This window comes from Oryx dammah, unplaced genomic scaffold (assembly GCF_014754425.2).
Source record: "Oryx dammah isolate SB20612 unplaced genomic scaffold, SCBI_Odam_1.1 HiC_scaffold_21, whole genome shotgun sequence".
NCBI classification, from domain to species: Eukaryota; Metazoa; Chordata; class Mammalia; order Artiodactyla; family Bovidae; genus Oryx; species Oryx dammah.
This window is the reverse complement of record NW_024070205.1, coordinates 51,955,807-51,963,372: the sequence shown is the minus strand read 5'-3', so window position 1 is coordinate 51,963,372 and position 7,566 is coordinate 51,955,807. Positions and strand designations below refer to the sequence as shown.

Genomic DNA, 7,566 nt, shown 5'->3' with positions numbered 1-7,566 from the left:
CAGTGGTTAAGACTTCTCGTTCCAATTTAGAGGGTGTGGGTTCAATGCCTGTTTGGGTAGCTAAGATCCCACATGCCTCCTGACCAAAAAGCCAAAACATAGAACAAAAGCAATATTGTAACAAATTCAATAAAGTCTTTTAAAAAATGGTCCACATCAATTAAAAAAAATGCAAAAACAGCCCATGGAACAGAAGAGTTTTGCAAATCAAATATCTGATAATAGACTCATTTTTCGAATACATAAAGACCTCTTATAATTCAATAATAAAGAGATAAATAATCCAAATTAAAAATGGGTGAGAGATCTGAATAGATATTTCCCACAAGAAGATATACAAATGGTCTACAAACACATGAAAAAGATTCTCAACATCAGTAGACACCAGGGAAATGCAAATCAAAGCCACAATGAAATACCACTTCACAAGCACTAAGATGGAGAGAGTTTAAAAAAGAGAGAGAGGGAATAACAAATGTTGGCAATCACGTGGAGAAAGTGGAACCATCATGAACTACTGAGAGGACTGCAGAATGGTGTAGCCACTTCGGAAAATCGTTGCTGCTGCTGCTGCTAAGTCGCTTCAGTCGTGTCCGACTCTGTGCGACCCCATAGACGGCAGCCCACCAGGCTGCCCCATGCCTGGGATTCTCCAGACAAGAACACTGGAGTGGGTTGCCATTTCCTTCTCTAATGCATGAAAGTGAAAAGTGAAAGTGAAGTCGCTCAGTCGTGTCCCACTCCTAGCGACCCCATGGACTATAGCCCACCAGACTCCCCCGTCCATGTGATTTTCCAGGCAAGAGTACTGGAGTGGGGTGCCATCGCCTTCTCCGTGGAAAATAGTTAGGCAGTTTCAAAAATTTAAACATAGAATATGACCCCTAGGTATACAGAGAAATGAAAACATAGGTCCACACAAAAACTTGTACACGAATTTTATAGACGTTTTATTTGTCACAGCCAAAAGGTGGAAATAATTCTTTGTTGTCCAGTTCATCATCCAGGGAAGGGACAAGCACAGAGTGCCACACCCATACCATGGAATATTATTTGGCCATTGTATTGCATTGTATGTGTAGTCCCTCAGGGGTGTCTTGACTCTTTGCAACCCCATGAACTGTAGCCTGCCAGGCTCCTCTGTCCATGGTATTCTCCAGGCAAGAATATTGGAGTGGATTGCCATGCCCTTCTCCAGGGGATCTTCCCAACCCAGGGATCGAACCCAGGTCTCCTGCACTGCAGGTGGATTCTTTACCATCTGAGCCACCAGGGGATTTGTCCATAAAAGGGAATAAAAACCTGTTACAACGTGGATGAACCTGGAAAACATCACACTAAGTGAAAGAAGCCACTCATAAAAGATCATATTATATGATTCCACTCATATGTAAGGTCAAGAATAGGGAAATCTATAGGAACAGAAAATAGATTGCCTAGGGCCAGGAGTGGCAGCAGGAATGGGGAGTACTGTTAATGGGGGTCATGAAAATGGTCTAAAATTGGTTGTGGAGATGGTTACACAACTCTGTAAATATACTAAAAACCATTCAGTATACATTTTAAATGAATGAATTATGTGGTATGTGAGTTATATCTTAATAAGGTTGCTCTATATTTCCCAACTGGACAGGAGTAGGGAGACTATGAAAGGTGAGAGAGTCTGCTACAGTAGTTCAGAGTGGAAATAATGAAGGTCTGAGTCAAGGGTGTGGCCGAGAGGGTGGAACACTGGGGGGCGGGCCTGAATGTGGAGACAAGGTCGAGCCCACAGGTCTGCGTCAATGGTCGTGCATGTGTGTGTGTGTGTGTATGTTGTTGTTGTTGTTGTTGTTGTTGAGGTAATAACAGCTGGTATTTATTGAGTACCATCTATGCGGCTGGGTCCCCTGGAACATTTCCTTTAATCCTCACTGTGTGTAAGGAGACTGTTTTCATTCTGTGAAACTGAAGCACAGAAGGACCAAAGAACCTCTGTGCCAGGATAACACAGGATGGGGTGGAACTGGAATTTGCACCAAGGGGCTCAGCTGGAAGCCTCATGCCTCCAACTATGCCACCCCCGCACCGCGGGGTTTCTGGGTGAGTGAGCTGAGGGAGGGGGCATCTCTGTCTGAGATAAAGAATACCAACAGAGGGGCAAGGATTTGGTGGGAACAGGACAAGTTCAGTCTGGGATGTGATGAATTTGAGATGCTTCTGGGATACCATCGATATTCCGTGGAACAACGGGTTAATGAAACAGGAGCAGGAGAGAGAGGAGGCCAGGAAATGACAGATTTCCGCACCTTTGACGCTATCTGTTCTCCTCAGGAGTGGATGAGAGCACGTGGAAGACTCTATTCCTGAGAGAAGAGAGACGAGAGCAGAGATCTGAGGTCCTGGGAACTGCGTCCTGGGAGCAGAAGAGGGGAGGGCGGAGGTGTGAGCCCTCAGGTGCGGTGGGGGTGAGCAGCCACTGGGAGTGGGAGGAGGGACAGGTCTGATCACAGTGTGTGGGGGCGGTAGTGAGGGAGGGAGACGGGGAGCACAGATCTCTGTGAGAACCGCTGAAGACAGTCCTGCAGGCACCCGGTGGTGAGAGAAGGCGAGTGTCTTACACAGAACCCTCCAGTCCCAGATGCCTCCAGGCACCAGCCCAGCCTCTGTGTCCGTGATGTGGAGACTCCGGGGGGCCAACGCCCGATGCTGGGAAGAATGCAGATTCCTGCAGAAGCCAAGAGCAGGAACAGCGGCGGCGAGGGTTTCTGTTTCACCGCTTTGGGAGCATATTAAGGATTTCAGCGGTAAAGAATAGTAAGCTGAAGTCTGAGGATTTTTTGAAACTATAGAGTATATTTATTGTGATGCAAAATTAGTTGTAACAGGGTTTGACCAAAGTTTGGATTCTGCTCAGAAAGCCATTGTCGTATCTTTTTGCCTTTTCCCTGATGCTGGGGAAAAGATTGAGGGCAGAAGAAGGGGACGATAGAGAATGAGATGGTTGGGTGGCATCATCAACTCAATGGATATGAGTCTGAGCAAACTCCCGGAGCTGGTGAAGGACAGGGAAGCTTGGCATGCTGCAGTCCATGGGGTCGCAAAGACTGAACAGCGACAGGAAGCCAGCCTGTTCCACTAGGCCTTCTTGTTTGTCACGCTTGAGGAAATCCAATCTAACGTAAAAGCAGCAACCACAGCCACGCAGCTGGCCAGCTGCCACAAATCGTCCCCCACCTGCTCTTAACCTCTCCAAGCTCCTTTCCTACGCTGCTACCTCCAAACACCCCGCACAGAATGCATCCATGTCACCACCTCTAGCTAACTGCTTGCTGAATGGCTGAATGACCCACCCACCCAGGAGCGGCCGCCCCTCTAGTGCTTTCGCACAGAAATGAGGTCACCTCTTCCCTGGTAGGTCAGCTGGTAAAGAATCTGCCTGCAGTGCGGGAGCCCTGGGTTTGATCCCTGGGTTGGGAAGACCCCCCTGGAGAAGGGAACGGCTACCCCCTCCAGTATTCTGGCCTGGAGAATTCCATGAAATAGCATATAGCCCGTGGGGTCACAAAGAGTCGGACACGACTGAGTGACTTTCACTTTCACTTTTCTCACTTCTCTTTATGACCCCCATGAGGACTCCAACCAAGTTGTTTTTCTTTTTTTTAGTTAAAGATGCAGAACCTCTCAGAGTTGAATTGCTAATCAGCATCTATAGGGTAAAAGTGACAGAAAGTATGGGTGTCCTCACGCCAGCTGGGGTCTTTCACAGCCCTGCTGTGAACCGTGGCCTCTGCAATGGCCCAGTTGGGGAGGTGATTCCGCTTCTCCTTTGAGCCACTTTTCTTGAGTCCGGCTGTCCTTGAGTGTTTCTGTGGGGACAGCAAGTGGGGGCTTCCCCCACTGCCCTGAACTCACCCAGAGGGATGGACTGCTTTTGAAGGACCTGGAGGGCCGATCCCCTTCTCCTTCATCTTGCATCCACTGTTTATTCCTTGTCTTTTTACGTCTAAGGGTGTTCACTGGGGTCTGGAGGGCAGGGGTGCAGCGGACAGAGGCCTAGAGGGCTATATGCAAACACATTCAACCCGAATGAACCAAAGAGAGAGAAAACAAACCTTTTAAAAAATGAACTCCCTTAAGAGAGTCCCCGGTGGCTCGGCTCTGTAGCCCTGGCTGCTTCTCTCAAGACCGCACACTCTGCTCGGTGGGAGCAGATGGCCCACTGGAGACTTCAGGCAAACTTGCTGCTACTCTGCTGGGACCATGTGCTCCTCCCTAGTCTCTGCCCACTGTGTCAGTCTGGGTTGCAGAGTCTTGGGCCTACTGGGTTCCCAGTCCAGGCTAGAAGAGACCACAAGAGCCAAAGGCAGCAGGAGGAGTCTGGGCCCCCTCCCCACCCAGACCCCCACCAGGGCCCCTGCTGCCAGAGGAAGAACATCACCTTGTTATGCGAAGACCAGAGTTGAGAAAGGCCTGGCCCCAAACCAGCCCAGACCCATCAGGTCAGTCCAACCCTCTGGCTCTCAACCCTTTGTCGGGAGTGCACTGGGGGAGGGGAAGGCGCAGCAGAGGGGCACCGCTGCAGAGATGCAGGGGGGTCCAGCCACCCAGAGGGGCTTCAGATTCAGGGGACCCCCGTGCTGGCAGAGCAGAGGCTAAGGGGGCACGGGACCCAGTTGAGGGAAGGAGGGTCAGGGCGGCCAAGCCTGGATTACTGACCTGGGCACCACATTACTCCTCCCTTGGTGTCTCCTTCAGCATCCGTACAGTGGGCGCATGACCCCTGCCCTGCCACCTCACGCTCCAGCCTTGACCTCAGCCTTCTCACCTCTGATTCTGCCTGCCCAGCCCTCCTTCTCTCTCAGACCAGCTCCCGCTGTTCCCCCAGGCCCTGGGGTGGTGGAAAATGCCTTTCCCCCAGCTCCCACCCGCACAGAATAGGCCAATTCACCTGAAGAAACACCAGCACTACCCAGTTCCAGATGCCCTGGGAAGAGACTGAATGGCCAGCTGGGCTCATGCACACCTGGGCAGAGGTGTCTTGTTGAACCACAGGTAGTGACCCAGGACCAATGTGGCGGAGCGGGTAGAACGGCTGGAGGCAGACAGATGGCTGTGGCTAAGGGGCTTTGGAGGATGCTCCAAAAACACATCCAACCTGAGATGCCATCTTACATTGAGGGAAGCGGGAAGAGAGCCGATGAGCTGAGGCGTGGACACACCGAGCGGGAGCAGCCGATGTGACTTTGAGTGTGGCGTCTGCAGGAGTCCGGAGTCTCGCGCTCTGGAGAGGTCCAGCTGGAGGTGTGCTTCTGGGAACATCAGCCTCCGGGAGGTGAGTGAGCCACGGGGAGGAGACGGCCCACAGCGAGAGGGTGGGGAGCAGGGGCTGGAAATGGGCAATGAGGAGCGCCATGGATGAGACTGGCAGGAGACGGAGGAGGGGAGGCAGGAGAGGCAGGAAAAGCGAAAAATACAAGGCAAGATGGAATCCAAAGGAAGAGGAGAAAAGGGCTGGTGTTGATGGAGGTCAGGCAAATGAAGCAGAAAGGGTGAACAGCTGGGAGTGGGTGTGAACCGAAATGCCCAGGGAGGGGTGATGCTGAATCTGGAGGGAGAGGGGGGCGATTCCTAGGTGGAGAAAGGGTGAAGCCCAGGATGAAGAATCATTACATACAAAGACACAGCAGGAACGCAATGCACTGGGGGCACCTGAAGCAATATGGAATCGGCAGCGAGTGGAGTCGGGGTGGCAGAGGGGCGTGGGAAGTGGAAGTGAAGAGGGAGAAAGCAAAGGTGTCTTAGGGCGGGTTGAGCTGTCCACATCTTCTGTAGATCAGGGTTGGCAAACTGCAATCCACGGCCAAATCTAGGCCGCTGCCTATTTTTGTAAATAATGTTTTATTGGAACACAGTCCCACCTAGGCTAGAATGGCGGAGTCTACCATATGGCCTTAAACTGTGTGCATCTGACCCTCTACAGAGAAAGTTTGCCGCCCTCTGCTGTAGACAGTGTTTCACCACTGAGCAAGAAGAACAAGAGGATCAGAGACCCAGCTGCCGCAGGGTAGGCAGAGGTGGGGTGAGTGAGACTAGAGATAGGCGGAGGGTAAGGGGCTGTGCCTGCCATCCTGGTGAGAGCTAGTGCTGACCTGAGCTAAAGCGGACAAGGTGAGGGGGCTTAGCTTTACAGGAAAGGCAAATAAAATCCTTCTAGGTAGTCTGAAGCACTGGGTTGAAAAAGATGTTGTTGTTTAGATGCTAAGTCATGTCCAACTCTTTGTGACCCCATGGACTGCAGCACATGGACAGGCTTCCCTGTCCTTCACCATCTCCCAGAGTTTGCTCAAACTCATGTCCATTGAGTCAGTGATGCCATCCAACCATCTCATCTTCTGCCACCCCCTTCTCCTCCTGCTCTCAATCTTTCCCAGCACCAGGGTTTTTTTCAGTGAGTCAACTCTTTGCATCAAGTGGCCAAACTATTGGAGCTTCAGCTTCAGCATCAGTCCTTCCAATGAATATTCAGGGTTGATTTCCTTTAGACTTGACTGGTTTGATCTCTATTCTATCCAAGAGACTCTCAAGAGTCTTCTCCAGCACCACAATTCGAAAGCATCAATTCTTCGGTGCTCAGCCTTCTTTATGGTCCAACCCTCACATCCATATATGACTACTGGAAAAACCATACCTTTTACTATAAGGACCTTAATTAACAAAGTGATGTCTACGTTTTTTAATACCCTGTCTAGGTCTGTCATAGTTTTCCTTCCAAGGAGCAAGTATCTTTTGATTTCATGGCTGAATGAGAAAGATGTAGACATCAGCAAAAAAGATGTCACCAAGTCACAAATTCATGTGGAGAAGGGCAAGAAAGAAGAGAGAGGCACAAGGACCACGATATTTTGCTCCTAAATTGAAATATCTGTTTCTGTTTCATTGAAAAAAAATACTAAACTTTGGCCGCTGGAATTTCTTCTTTGCTGAAAGACGGTTTATAATAAAGAAATACTCTTGGGATTTGCTCACATCTGAAGATTCTGAACAATTGCCTTTTTTCTCCTTCTTAATGACAGGAAGTAGGAGATTTGATGGGGTGTTTAACCAGACTTGCAAGCCCAGTCTGCATCTTGAAAGAGGAAATGACTAGAGGTGGGGTGAGGAGTGGGGAAGGGGGAAGAGTGAGGCCTGAGATGCCTGTGTTGCAGATCCCAGGAGTCAGCTCTGAGCCTTGATCGGCAGGGTCCAGAGGAGGAAACTAATGGGCCAAAGGAGAGGCACGGCCTGGGTGAGCTGGCAGAAAGCCTGGACTACGAACAACAGGGAAAAAGGCTTGGGAGTCATCCCTGTCGCCTGCATAAGCAGGAGTTCTGTCCCAGGGAGCAGTCTGGATGTTTGATAACCTGAGAACAGACAGAAGAAACTGTGAAGAAATGCTGTGAGTTACTGGGGGTGGTTAGCCTGTGGGCCTCAGTGGGACAGGAAGTGGGACCTGAGAAAGTAATGTGACAATGCCTGATCAGCCCAAGCTGGGGAAAGGAAATATAAAGCCTCATCTTCTTCTGGGTGAGCGAAGTGGGCATGGTG

General features: G+C 50.4%; 1 long non-coding RNA gene across 1 annotated transcript; it reads left to right on the top strand.

Annotated features, from left to right (window-relative positions):
• The first annotated feature begins 3,621 nt into the window (after window positions 1–3,621).
• Window positions 3,622–6,202, top strand: LOC120880354. The gene is made up of 3 exons (XR_005725016.1): window positions 3,622–4,481; window positions 4,868–5,314; window positions 5,963–6,202. It is a non-coding gene; the product is annotated as an uncharacterized LOC120880354 (long non-coding RNA).
• The last annotated feature ends 1,364 nt before the right edge of the window (window positions 6,203–7,566 follow it).